Here is a 15,389-nt window from a genome sequence, read left to right on the forward strand (position 1 = left end):
TTATACCTTGTTTTCACCATGGCACCATCACGGCACCGGTAGCAGGGGCTGCTGGGAGATCAGATGCGCGGCTTCGAGCATCATCTCTCTGAGATGGCCGTGCACGCGTGCGGCTCGAGGCACAAATGCATCGGACTCTCTCAGGCGAACGGCAGCCTGCAGTGGGAGGCTGATTGAGCTGCTTGTGCGTGTGCGTTCATACAGCACCACAAAGCCTCTTCCCAGCTCCCAAATCCCTCATCACACAACGGCAAGGTAAGAAAAGCAGCGTTTTTGACATCTATATGCGAGCTGCAGTCGATAATGATGCTGAGCGCCGCTGACGGGCTGCTTTGTGTTGCATCGCTGGATAAAGACGCGCAGATAGCGAGCGGGTGATGGGAGAAAGCAAAGCATGCAAAGGCACAAAGCCTAGACGACAATGAGAAGGTAAAGCAGTGCTGATGTGGAAATGCTTTTACCTTCTCTCACCCTCACCAGCCCCACCTCCACCGCGCTGCATTTGCATGCAAAGATGAAAATATACATGAGGCATCATTTGGGGTTCCTCAGAAGGTAAACCTTTCAAAAATGGCAGGAACTTACAAAATGGATCCCATAAGTTCATTATTATGGACCTGATATTTTATAGGACATTTGAGGCACCTTCAGAAGCATGTCTAGATGTTCTTCACAGGGCCATCTGAGGAAGCCCTAATGGAGATTCAAGTATGTTGTCATTTGTGAAAAGCTCAGACATACTTAAAAATAAAGGAGGGTTTTGCAGTGATGCAATTGAAGAAGCATTTCTGAAACCCTAAAGAACCTTTCACTGAACAGTTTTGAACCACTTTTTCTTAAGGCAAGACACTGCCGGTGAAAAATAGTTAAATAGTTAAACTAATAGTTATCACCTTACTTACCCAGTTGATTTATTACATTGATAACTGTATTACAAGTTTTCTCAAATGTATAGGTTTAAATATGCAATTGAGTCCATATTTATTTAAATCTGCGCTCATTTGCATACATTTCTAGTACAAAAATCTACACTGGATGAAGTCATTTTTTTATTCTTGTTTATTTATTTTTAAAAAACATATTAGAGTTAAATGCTTTTACAGAAGGAATTTCTCTCGTTCATTGTTGTCATTCCATAATTCAGAAAAAACTTTTAGGGGGGGATAATTATTATTATATATATTTATATTTATAATATAATTATTATTATAAATTATATATGAATAAATCCCTCTGTGAAAACTTTCAGGATATAGACAGGAATAAAAAAATTTAACAGCCTTTAAAAATATGCATTTAATTGAAATCTATTGACACAAATAGATAAAGTGCTATAAAAGAAACACTTAACAGTGTCTTTTGGGTGTTTTCTTTTCATTAGTCTGAAAAAACCTTTTATGAAAAATCACACAGTCCAAAATCTCAAACTTGACAGGTGCATGAAAAAACAGTGTTTTTGCCTGCAGTGTCTCCCTTTAAAAATAAAAGCTTTTTATTGGCATCTATGGTTCATCATGGTTTATCAGTGGAACCTTTCCCTTGCATAAAAGGCTCTTTATTCGTGACTCTGGAGCACAAAACCAATCTTAAGTAGCTCAGGTATATTTGTAGCAATAGCCAATAATACATTATATGGGTCAAAATGATCAATTTTTCTTTTATGCCAAAAAATCATAAGGCTATTAAGTAAAGATCATGTTCCATGAAGATATTTTGTAAATTTCCTACCGTAAAACTTACGTTTTGATAAGTAATATGCATTGTTAAGAACTTCTCAATATTGTTTTTTTGCAGATTTCATATTTTCAAATACACATCTTGCATTAATGTAAATTTATGTATGCATAACTACATCCTGGTATTTTATTAAAAGTGCATGTGAAAGTATTCAGATTCAAATGGCAGTTATAACATTATAACAGATTGAGATGTGCACCAGCTCTTGCATTTGGAAAGAAATGCCATTATTGGCCAGTTTCAGGTGCTTGCATGAAGGCTTTTCATTATGCTGTCTTTAAAAAAACAAAGGCTCTTTATTGGCACTAATGATCCATAACATCTATGGAATAACAAAAAGTTCTTTATAGTGGAAAAAGTTACTTCAGTAAAATTCTTTACGCTAAGAAAAATGGTTCTTCTACACTCTTACAAATAAAAGTTCATCATCAGCATTCATGGTTCCATCAATAAAATGTTTTCATTGGACAAATGTTTTTGTATAGTAGAAAAACATGCTTGATTAAAATGTTCTTCACACTACACTCTTCAAAATATAGATTAACAAAAAGAGGGTTTTTACAGGGATGCCATTGAATAACTACTTTAGGTTTCCCCAAAGAACCTTTCAATGATCAGTTCATAAAATAATAATTTTTATCTTAGTGTGAAAAATACATTGTATGGGTCAAAATGATCAATTTTTCTTTTATGCCAAAAATCATAAGGATATTAAGATCATGTTCCATGAAGATATTTTGTACATTTCCCACTGTAAATATATCAAAACTTATGTTTTGATTAGAAACATACATTGCTAAGAACTTCATTTGAACCAATTTAAAGGTGACTTTCTCAATATTTAGATTTTTTTGCACCCTCAGAATTCATATTTTTAAATACTTTTATTTTGACCAAATATTGTCCAGTCCTAACAACCATAAATCAATGGAAAGCTTATTTATTCAGATTTCAGATGATGTATAAATCTCAGTTTCAAAAAATTGAGCGGTCCAGGGTCACATTTTGGAAAAGGTTCTTTCTCTAGATTTAGGTATGTATATATTAATTTACATTTATGCTTTTGGCAGCCACTTTTATCCAATGCAAATTGCATTGCATTTAAAGTGTACATTTACACTTGATCAGTTCTTGCTTTCCCTGAGATTCAAACCCATGACTTTGACGTTGCCAGCACCATGCTCTACTGTTTGAGCTACAGAAAAGCATAAAAATAGGCATTTCAGGCACTGAAATGTACAATAATATGCTGAGAGAATCTAAAATGTGACCCTGGACCACAAAACCAGTCATAAAGGTATTTTTTTTAAATTGAGATCTATGCATTATCTGAAAGTTGAAAATCTGGAATCTAAGGGTGGTAAAAAAATTAAATAAAAATATTGAGAAAAATCTCTTAAAGTTGTCCAAACAAAGTTCTTAGCAATGCATATTACTAACCAATAATCAAAATCAAAAGTTTAGATACATTTATGGTAGTATACAAAATATATTCACAGAATATGATCTTTACTTAATATCCTAATGATTTTTAGCATAAAAGAAATAAAGAAATATCACAAATATGAACTACTATGTACAATTCTACAGATCATCTAAAAAATGATTTAATTCAAACTAAAATCATTGTGCTGTCACTATACTGACATCTGCAAGATTCTGTGTCTAAAATTAAGAAAATGCAAATATTCTTGAAATGCACTTTAGATATAAGTAATGAAATCACAGTAGAAACATGATCAGTTTGTATCTGTGTAGTGCAATGTTTTGTAGCCTGAGGCTTATAACAAGGTTGAGTTTTGCAATACCACAAATTCTTGTCTTGTTTGTTAAATTAGTAAGATGAAAGCTTTCTTTCTAGGAAATGTTTTAGATATGGTAGAAAGGCAAAGGATCACTCACAGAGGTGCCATGATGAGCTTCTTAACTTCTCTAATCAGCGGACTAAAGCTCTTCCTCTTATAAGGTTTAGGGTTTGACTAGTTAGTAGGGTAGGGTTAGTTTGCCTCTGCTGGTCAGTGTTGTAACTACATCATTATGGAGCAAAAGCATCTTTTTTTCTGACAAAATTTTGTATTCTGACAAAAAATTTTTTGACTTTTTTGTCAGTTGGAAATATTTCATTGCATTCTAGGAGATGTTTCACCAGTGCAAGTTTCTGGAGGCTCTTAAAGCTCTGAAGTAGTCATTTATTTATTTGTGATGTCACAGCTCTGAGACAGTGTGTTTTTGTGATGATTTACTCAAAAATGAGGTGTGTGAAGTACCAAATGCTCAAAAATATCATGAAGTTTTGCCTCTGTAGCCGACATTACATTTAAGTCAATTTCTATGAGAACTCACATGTCACAGTTTTAAGTCTGGATGTCCTGTGCAGAGCACATTCAGGGCTTTTTAGAGATACCAAATGTTTGGACATTTGTACATCCTTATGGAAATATGATAAGATTTAGTCATTGTCATTTAAATCTGAATAATTTTCTAATTGTTTATCATAAATGTTATGGGTTTTCAAATCCAAATATGACTTCCTGTTATGAAACAGGACATAATTTCATACATGTCCCACTGTAGAGGACACCAGGACTAAAATAATGTTTATTATGCATTTTGGGAGACATAACAACTGGATAGGAAAATAAATAATATATCAACATTCTTATGAAATATTAGATATTATTATGAAAATCTGGCCAATTATTACTCCCATTATGACCATTCTTTTTTCAACATCCTGTCCCAACAGCAACACATTAATATGCAAATTAGATACACTGTGTTTAATAGGAAAACCAGTTTATGGAATTTTTACCCACATACTGCATGAAACAAAATGGTATATCAAATAATTTTTGTTATATGTTTTATAACATAGTTGAGAATCATCCTTAAAGTTTGGTATAAAAAAATCCTGAAACTTGTTGAAACTAATTGATTGGTGATTTAAAAAAAAGTAATTGTTTTGCCTTTTTGATGTCTGTTCATGCCATTTTATTTTTTAGAAAAACTGAGCCCTAGTGTCCTCTACAGAGATACAAAATATAATTAAAAAAAAAATGCTAATTTTCCATTTTTGTCTAATGATCTAAACAATGTAATAGCATGAAAAATACTAAATTCACTAATCTTTTTTTTCTGGGTCTTAGGAGGATATGTGACCCTGGACCACAAAACTAAGGGTAACTTTTTAAAATGATATTTATACATCGTAAGTATATAAATAAATAAGCTTTCCATGGATGTATGGTTTGTTAAGATATGACAATGTATTTTTGGCCATTGCTACAAATATACCCATGCTACTTAAGACTTTTTTGTGTTTTTGTGGTCTAGGGTCACATTTGTCATATTGCATATGTATTCATGAGGTTGCAATGTTAAGGTTTCATATTAACAGCACATTAGTGGAATTTGCTAGTTAATGTAGTTTTCCAAATGTGTGTGCGCGTGAACATGTCTCGATGTTGTCGAGGTGAGATGTCAGAATGTGGATGTTGGATTGAGTGTTTCTCGTGCCGAATGTTTGGAAGTAAACGTCCTCGTGGGCCGTTTGCTGCTGTCAGACCGTGTTTATTCTCGTTCCGACTCGAGCGATCATGTGAACTGATCTTATTAGACAGTGAGCTACACAAACGCCAGAAAACATCCTGATGCCTGTTGGAGTGTTTTCAGATATTTCTCTCTGGGATGAGAGTCTTAGTAGAGTTTGAGACATATCATGCCTAGTACTAGTGCTCATGATAATGAGGTGATGAAACTTCTAATACCACCGTAAAAATTATTTTTTGAAGAATATAGAAGTATGTTTTAGAATAAAGTGCTGTACTTCATTATTTAAAGTTTAATTGGCAGTTTCTTAGTAAAAATCATTTCAAAGTATATCCTACAGCAATTATTTTAGTATAGTTGCAACTTTTTGCTTTTGTTTTTTGGGATGGTATTTGTGAAGATTGTAAAATGTTTGATATGCATCACTATTTGTTGCATGTTGTAACCAAGTCATGATTCAGATTACTGTCATATTACACAGCTGTCCTAATTATTTCTCCAAAAAGCAAAGAAATTATTTTATATATATATATATATATATATATATATATATATATATATATATAAAATTAAAAAATATTTATATAGAAATATTAAAATATAATATAATAATTATAATTTAATATAATAAAATAATTTATTTGCAATTTGTTTTATTTTAAGCATTGTTATTTAAGTGTCATTATAGTTTTTGTTAATATTTTTTATTTTTTTATGTTCTGTTTTGACTTTCATTTCAATAGTTTTTGTCTATTTGATGTTTTAGTTTTAGTCATTTTAGTACTTAAAGTTAAATGAGAAATGTTGCCTTGTCAACTACCTGAAATAAAATAATTTCTTAAATAATTTATGTTATATATATGCAATTTGTTTTATTTTAAGTTTCTTTTGTGTCATTATAGGTTTTGTTAATATTTTTAATTATTTTTATATGTTCTGTTTTGACTTTAATTTCAGTAGTTTTTGTTTATTTGATGCTTATTTAGTTTTTCTCATTTTAGTACTTGAAGTTAAATGACAAATATTGCCTTGTATTTATATAAAATATTTTATTTCAGTTAATGTTTGTTTTACTTCAAGTAATGACAAGTTTTAGTTTAGTTTTAGTTTAATAAGCACTTTTGCTGTATGAAAACATTGACAAGTTTGTTTATTTTTCTCTCTAAAACTATAACAGATCATCCGCTGAACAATACAGTTTTCATCTAACTATCTTTATATGATCGCAAGAGAGTTTAATATTTAACAAAACATTATTTCTGTCATCCTAAGTATAAACTACAGCCTCAGACAATCTTTTTTCTGAGCACTAGAGTTGTAAATAAAGAGTTTGAGCTGTTTAAACTCCTTCAGACTGACGTGAGGTGAGCGCTGGAGATGTGAATGAGGACAGACGACACGCGGCTCGGCCGTTTAGGTTCGCTCATATCATCTGAAGTCCTGCTTCACACTTCACTTCACTGCCGTTACTGTGATGGGACTGTCACGTCCGAGACAACGATCTCAAACACGAACCGGGAACAGGGGATTGGATTCTGCTCGGGACCGAATCCAAACTTCCCCTGGAGAAAGAGGTGGTAGAAAGAACAAGAGATTCACATTAAGGGCTGAAGATGGCAAACAGACACTCAAAATATATCCTGATTTGGGGTTTGGAACAGAGAAGACGGCTTCTAGCTGTGGATTGTTGTGTATTTTTTCTATTTAGACCAGAAAAATATTCTACACATGCATGCAAATGCAGATAAATACTCCGGGCAGTGCATGAATAGAGTCCTGTTGTGCATAGTTAACATTGGCATGCAATGAAAGTTCAACCAATGTATGATCTTTTATCTTGTTAAAGGGATGTTTATATATATATATATATTTTTATTTGATGTTTATTTAGTTTTAGTCCTTGATTTTAGTACTTGAAGTTAAATGAGAAATATTGCCTTGTCAACTACCTGAAATAAAATATTTTTTAAATAGTTTATTTATTAGATAATTAACAAATACATAAAACATATTTACATACAAAAATCGTGATATGAGCATTAGAAAAAATATTACCCAAAATATTTTATATTAATATTTTATATTTCGTTTTTTCGCTTTAGTACTTGAAGTTAAATGACAAATATCGCCTTTTATTTATATCAAATATTTATATCAAATATTTTATTTATTTCAGTTAATGTTTGTTTTATTTCAAGTAACAAGTTAAATTAGAAATGTTGCCTTGTAAACTAGCTGAAATAAAATATAATTTTTTTATTTATTATATATATACACACACACACACTCATATATGTGAGTGTGTGTAATAGAAGATAATTAAAAAAATACATATAAATTATCTACATACAAAAAAATAGTAGATATGAAAATAACCAGAAAAAATATGGCAATTTCCTTTTTTTTTTTTTTACATTTTAAATAATTTAGAAAAATATAAAATATATCTCCCATAAGATATTTATATAAAATATTTTATTTATTTATGTTAATGTTGGTTTTATTTCCGGTAACGAAATTTTTTATATAATGTTTTAGTAAGCACTTTTGCTGTATGAAAACAATCGACAATTTTGTTTATTTTTCTCTCTAAAACTATGACAGATCATCCACTGAGCAATACAGTGACTATCATGTGGGTCATTTTAAAAACACACACAGTTTCACCCAATCTCATGTTAATCTTGAGAACCTATAGAGAAGTACTGCATCCTCATATCTCCAAAAAGTCTTTAGTTTTGTCATATTTACAAAAGAAAGATACCGCTTTACGATTCTCTCCGAAAACAGCCGAGCTTCTGGAGGCGCGCAGTGGGCGGAGCTAAAGATTGACGAGCGAGTGCGCGCCGATTGTCAGCAAAACACATACATTTGATGCCGTTTCACTCATAGATATATCTATGGTTTCACTTACCAGCTGCAGTTCTGAATCATGGACGGGTTTTTTTTTTTAATAGCTGGGACCGCTTCATCTTTCAGTATCACACGATTTGCAAATCCAGCGTCGAAGTGAGGTGTTTATAAAACGTTCGTCAACAAAACTCTGTTTCTGGCCCGGAAAGACAAAATGAATCTATTGTCGACGTAACGCTGGGTTCTTCGGCAAACTGAGCAAGGTTATTTTTGCCTTACAGCCAAAACAACACTTCTTTAGAGACACTTTTCCCGAGTGAGTCCCGTACAGCAGTGAAACCGAGGCGCGCGACGCGTTGATGGGCGCGCTCTTGCGCTCGCTCTGGTCTATGTGTGCGCGGGCGCGCTTTTCCGGGAGAAATGCCCATACAAGGAGTTCCACCCTCCAGGAAGTCATTAAAAGCCATGATCGAAAAAAAACTTTACGAAACGAAACGAAAGTGTGTATTTGGCATAAAAATACTCTGTTTGTTTTAACTTTGGCCATGTTTAGCAACTCTTTAACAGTGTAAATAACATAATATGCATGAAACAGCATTGGACCCCCCTTTTAAAGAAATTCATAAATTAATTAGAAAGTCAAAATAATTAATATCATGGTTGTATATTTACTGAGTAATCTTTTTTTTTTTTTTTTGAGATGATACTATGGCACAAAATGACACTATTCACCTGAATTTCGGAGCCAAATTACAGGGTGCTGCAATGACCTTAGAAAGATGGCAGCTTCATTATATCATTTCTACACAGAGATTGGTAGCTCTATTAGTAAATTCTGTTGACCTTAGCAATATTTGTTGCATTATATGCCAATGGCGACAGTTTGAAAATGAGAAAAGGCACTTTTTGAGTCTTTTCCCCTCAAAGTTTGCATGACTGTAACTCAAGAAGTATTAAATATATTTTAATATCCTTTTATATTTCACTTCTTTACCATTTTTTCTTTTAATATCTAAATTTGTAAGGCCCTATATGATTCATTTCCAGAGATTTGGGGATTTCAAAGTGGAGTAGATTATTGAAATTTATAAATTTTCAGTGATCAAAAGCAAATGTGGGTCAATTTGCATTCAGTGGATTTTTTCTCTCTCTCTATCTTAGTAAAACTATTAACAAAATGGAAAAGTTTCTGAAATTTGGTTGTTTTGACATGGAAAAACATGTTCATCCATGTATGTTTACATATATATTTATATATTAGACCTCATAATTTTGATTTAAAATATCAAACAACAGACTACTCCAATCATTTGTGACCCTTTTGACAATCGATTTTTCTATTATGCCAAAAATCATCAGGATATTAAGTAAAGATCATGTTCCATGAAGATATTTAGCCCATTTCATATCATAAATATATCAAAACTTAATTTTTGATTAGTAATATGCATTGCTAAGAACTTCATTTGGACAACTTTAAAGGCGATTTTCTCATTTGATTTTTTTGCATCCTCAGATTCCAGATTTTCAAATATTGTCCTATCCTAAGAAACCATACATCAATGGAAAGATTAATTTAATTTAAAAGAAATTACCCTTATGACTGGTTTTGTGGCCCAGGGTCACATTTAGTCTGCTTTTCTTTGACAATAATAAAGAAAAAGCCTAATTTCTGATTCATCGTGACTTTCAAGCAAACATTAAACGAGGTTTGCATTTCACGTGGATAAAAATAAGAAGAACTGGTGATGATTAGAATAATGTGCACTTATAAATCATTCAAAATAAGACCAGGAACATGAATTAAGAAATGAAATAGTCAATTATGAACTGAAGTTTTGTTTTCAGCTCATTGCACACTTTGCTTTCCTACTATTTTTCTTTAAATAGTATGTAAAACAGCATGCATTATGCCAACACTGATCAATATTTTTGTCACATGACCACACACTGTTGCATGCTTAGTTCACAAACAAGCATCTACTGGTAGTTATCATTTTATTTTTTTTACTTTTGCATTTTATTCCAGTTTTGTCCAATTTTTATTTTCGGAAATACACTTAAACTTATACAAATAACATAATTCATCATAATTCATGAGTTGCTGCGGCAAAAATTAATTTAGTCATGAAACCGACGCTCTTGCGTGTTTCTTCAGAAGTATGTCTCTATTCCAGCACGAGTGTGGAGCTGTTCAAACCCACACATTCTCCCTTCAGTTGTCTTATTGGAAAGCCGTATCTGTGTCACTGGGATTTGGGCTGTCAAACGCTCACTGTCAAACACTCCTCGCCCACAAAATCCCTCTCCAGCTCCGGATCAAACGCTCACCGCATCCACTTCTCAGGTCAATAACCAACTTGTAGTGTTGGACACCAAAAATAAACAAAAAAACTAAACTTGATTCTCAGTTGTCAAGGAACTGAAGTGCATATGTTTGGTTTGCAGACATTTTAGATTTTAGTAATCTGTGATATTAAAAGGCATTGATTTCTTTTATATGGAAGCCCGTTTCTGCCACTGAATAAAAAATAAAAAAGGTAGTTGCGACTTTATCTCACAAGTCAGATTTTTTTTTTTGAGAGTTATAAACTCAGAATTGTGAGAAATAAAGTCAGAATTGCGAGATACAAACTTGCAATTCTGACTTTTTTCTCGCGATTGCCACTTTGTATCTTGCAATTCTGACTTTTTTATAGTTTTTTATAAAGCGAGTTATAATGTCCAGTTCTGAGGTGAAAAAAGACTATGTTCACAGAATTTCGAGTTTATATCTCACAATTCTGACTTAATAACTCACATTTTCTAGTTTATATCACACAATTCTAACTTCTTTTTTCAGAATTGTGAGCTTTTATTTCAATTCTGACTTTATAACTCGCTATTGTGAGTTTATATATCACAATTCTGACTTATGAAGTCAGAATTGAAAGATATAAACTCACAATTCTGAGAAATAAAGTCAAAATTGTGATATAAACTCACAATAGCGAGTTATAAAGTCAGAATAATGAGATATAAACTTGCAACTGTGAGTTATAAAGTCAAAATTGTGATAGAAACTCACAATTTTGAGTTATAAAGTCAGAATTATGAGATATAAACTTGCAACTGTGAGTTATAAAGTCATAACTGAGAGATAAACTCACAATTCTGTGAAATAAAGTCAGAATTGTGAGATATAAACTTGCAACTGTGAGTTATAAACACAATTGTGAGATACAAAGTTGCAATTGCGAGAAAAAAAGTCAGAATTGCAATATATCTCGCAATTCTGACACTATTTCTCACAATTTTGAGTTTATATCCCACAATTCTGACTTTATAACTCACAATTTTGCGTTTATATCTCACAGTTCTGTGGAAAAAAGTCAGAATTGTGAGATAAAGTCGCAATTACCTTTTTTATTTTTTATTCAGTGGCGGAAAACAGAAATTACTCTTAGAAACTCTGAATTGTCTGCAAACCAATACTTCAGTTGCTTGAAAACTGAGAATCAAGTTTAGTTTTTTGTTTATTTTTTGTGTCCAACACTAAAAGTTGCATATTGACCTGAGAAGTGGATGCATTTCTCAGAATTGCGAGTTTATATCTTTAAATTCTGACTTTATTTCTCAGAATTGTGAGTTTATCTCTCAATGCTGACATTATAACTCACAATTGTCAGTGTATATCTCACAATTCTCAGAATAAAGTCAGAATTGTGAGATTGTATCACGCAATTTCGAGAAAAATTGCAATAACCATTTTTTTTTTATTTGGTGGAAACAGGCATCCATACTTTTAAATATTGATAACAATAAGTTTCTTGAGCAGCAAATCAGCATATTAGAATGATTTCTGAAGGATCATGTGACACTAAAGACTGGAGTAATGATGCTGAAAATTCAGCTTTGATCAAAGGAATAAATTACATTTTAAAATATATTCAAATAGAAAATAGTTATTTTAAATAGTAAAAATATTTCAGAATTTTACTGTTTTTGCTGTACTCAAATAAACACAGGCTTGGTGAGCAGAAGAGACTTCTTTAAAAATCTTACTGTTCAAAAACTTTTCCCCTCTGTGTCTCATTTGCATATATGTGTGTATATATCTGTGACTGGTCTCAGCCTATGTCAAAAAAAAAAAAAAAATATATATATATATAATTAAATTATTATAATATATATATATATATATATATAATTAAATTATTATATATTTTATTTAAAATATAATGGTAAATTAAAACACTGCTTAATTTGAATAAAATAAATATTAAATATATAAAAAAATTATATAAAAAATATTGCATATTATAGTGGATAATCTGAAAATATATAAAATATCTCACCCATAACCCCCCAAAATTGCAAAATTACATGCAAATCTTAAATTGTATTGCAGAAGGCGTTAATAAATAGCATAACACATATATGAGTATGTATGTGTGTGTGTGTGGATGCAAAGATAAGGAAAATACTGTGTGTTTCTGATGGATTTGAGTGTTTTATTAATTTCTGTCAACAGTAGTGTTACAAACAGCGCGGTCTGGGCCTCTTAACAGAACGCACGCCTCTTCAGCGATCCAATTTTGGCCGAGCGCTCTGCATTTATGCAGTAATTGTGTGAGGTTTTTCACTGCGGGGGTGAGACACGAGCTAATCCGCTCTTTGTATTTGTCAATAGAGGAAAATCATCACATGTTTGAGATGCTGAAAGTCTCTGCTTGTGTTTGTGCCTGCAGTGCAGTACAGTGAATCCTGCATTCGATTCATTATAGCGTCCTCTCCGGAGCTCAAACAGCAGAATAAAGCCACAGCAAGGTCACGGGTTTGATTCCCAGGGAATGCATGAGCTGATATAGGCTACAGTAATGCACAGCTTAAATGCAATGAAAATCGCTGTGGATAAAGGCATCTGCCAAATGCATGAATGCAAATCCTCTCACAGATGGTTTAAAGTCATACACAATGATAAATATAGTCCTTTATGGTGATTTTGATTTTGACTGAAATGATAAATAGCTCTATCAAGCAGAATATAAATTAAAAATACATGCATATAGTATCAACATTTGAAGTGGATCAAAACCTTTCATAAAAAGTTGGCTAAAACCAAAACAATACCCATACTTGTCTTAGGACAACTTTGATCCACTTCAAATGTTGACTACTGTATTTCATCTCTCAAACATCTTGAATTATACTTAAACAATTGAGTTGCCTTAAACTTTAAGTATAACCTAGTCATTTCATGTCTAGTTGAATTGTGTAGTGTTGAACTTAAATTATTTTGCAGACTTAAAGTAATGGAAAACATATGCTGGCGTGATTTATTAATCGTATCATTTTTACTCTCTCATTATAACAGACTGGAAGAGTAAGCAGCATATTAATTGTAATACATTTATTAAAGCATTGTGCATCCACCATCTGTCTCTCATTGATGAATCTTGCTGTATTACTCATGTCCAAACCAGCCGAACAGTACATCGAAATTAGCAGAGAATCAAGTTTGCAGATTTATTTTTATCACATCGCAGACTTGCAAGTAATTTGTGCCATTTTCTTTTCTATAATTATCGCTCTCTGAATATCATACACACCTTGTAATGTGTGAGATAAGAACATTTTATACGTAATATTTCAGTCAGACAGCAGTTCACTGCAGAATTCAGAACAAATTCATATATATATATGCTACTAATTCAGCTGTGAAATCACAGAATAAATTATATTTTAAAATATATTTGAATAGAAAACAGTTATTTTAAATAGTAAAAATATTTTAAAATTTTACTGTTTTTGCTGTACTTTGGATCAAATAAATACAGGCTTGGTGAGCAGAAGAGACTTCTTTAAAAAAACATTAAAAACCTTACTGTTCAAAAACTTTGAGTGATAGTGATCTTTTTTTAAATGAAAATATATATCTGATAAATGATAAATATAAATGCTTTGCTAAATGTTTATCTTAAAACAGTACTTTAAGTACTTTTTATCTGAAATAAAAAAAGCTTTTGTAACATACACTATACCATTCAAAAGCTTGGAGTTAATATAATGTTTTTTTGGAAAGAAATTATAGAAATTAATACTTTTATTTGGCAAGGATGCTTTAAATTGATCAAAAATTAAGCTTCTAGCGTTAGTTCTGGCAGGTCACGTGAGTCAAGCTCGCATCAGCTGACTCTCAGCTGATCACATCCACCTATAGGAATGCTACTCCTATCACAGCAGTTTTATATAAGGCTGCATTTAGTATTATTTAGTAGCTTTTTCGCTTGCTCAGGAGCAAACACCCTCCTCCATCCCCAACTCCTCCTTTTGCGACAGTCAGGACCTGGTTTACTGATTCCACTTGAATCAGTCTCCTTTTATCTCAATCTATGTGTTACACTTAAAATACATTAAGTACATTAATGATATCTGCTTGTTCTGTTCTGTTTACTGGGGGGTTATTATTGCTGCTCTCCCTGCTCATTCATGACATGCTGCATGAATGGGCAGGGAGTTGTGCCAGAACAGAACTACCCCGCCAAATTAAAAAATTGTATGCTAATGTCTATCATTTTGACGATAGTGGTCCTGACAGAAGTGATGATTTATAATGACATTTATAATATTGCAAAAGATTTCTATTTCAGATAAATGCTGCTCTTCAGAATTTTCTATTCATCAAATAAACCTGAAAAAAAAAAAATCAGTTTTAAACATAATAATAATAAATGTTTTTTGAGCAGAAAATCTGAATATTATGATCATGAGACACTGAAGACTGGAGTAATGATGCAAAAAAACAGCTTTGAAATTACAGAAATAAATTACATTTTAAAATATATTCAAATAGACAGTTATTTTAAATAGTGAAAATATATAAACTTTGGATATATATACTTCAGATGAAATATATGCGAGCTTGGTGAGTAGAAGAGACTTTAAAGAGACTTTAAAAAATCAATAAAAATCTTACTGTTTAAAAACTTTTGACTGGTAATACTTAAAATAATTTGAACAGCATTGCAATTACTATTATTTTTTTATTTAAAATCAAATAGGATTTTTTTTTTTTTTCAGTTTATACTCATATCTAAGAAATATTGGGCAATATATTTGATATATTTTCAAATTCTTTGCTATATATATATATATATATTTAAAAACCTGTGTGCAGTAATTATTAACAGCTGAAAAAGAATGGAAATGTATTTTTCAAATAGCAAGAATATGCTGCTGTATTGGAGTTATGTTTAAATGAATTGTAT

The 15,389-nt window shown here is 31.7% G+C and overlaps 1 protein-coding gene across 1 annotated transcript in view; it reads left to right on the top strand.

Moving 5' to 3' along the window:
• Positions 1-15,389, top strand: part of LOC141296209 (serine/threonine-protein kinase PAK 6) — a 43,141-nt gene continuing 27,752 nt past the window's right edge. Inside the window, exon 1 of the mRNA XM_073827484.1 lies at positions 1-255. The gene's annotated coding sequence lies outside the window, so the exon portion shown is untranslated. The remainder of the gene's footprint in view (positions 256-15,389) is intronic.

This window comes from Garra rufa, chromosome 21 (genome assembly GCF_049309525.1).
Source record: "Garra rufa chromosome 21, GarRuf1.0, whole genome shotgun sequence".
NCBI lineage: Eukaryota > Metazoa > Chordata > Actinopteri > Cypriniformes > Cyprinidae > Garra > Garra rufa.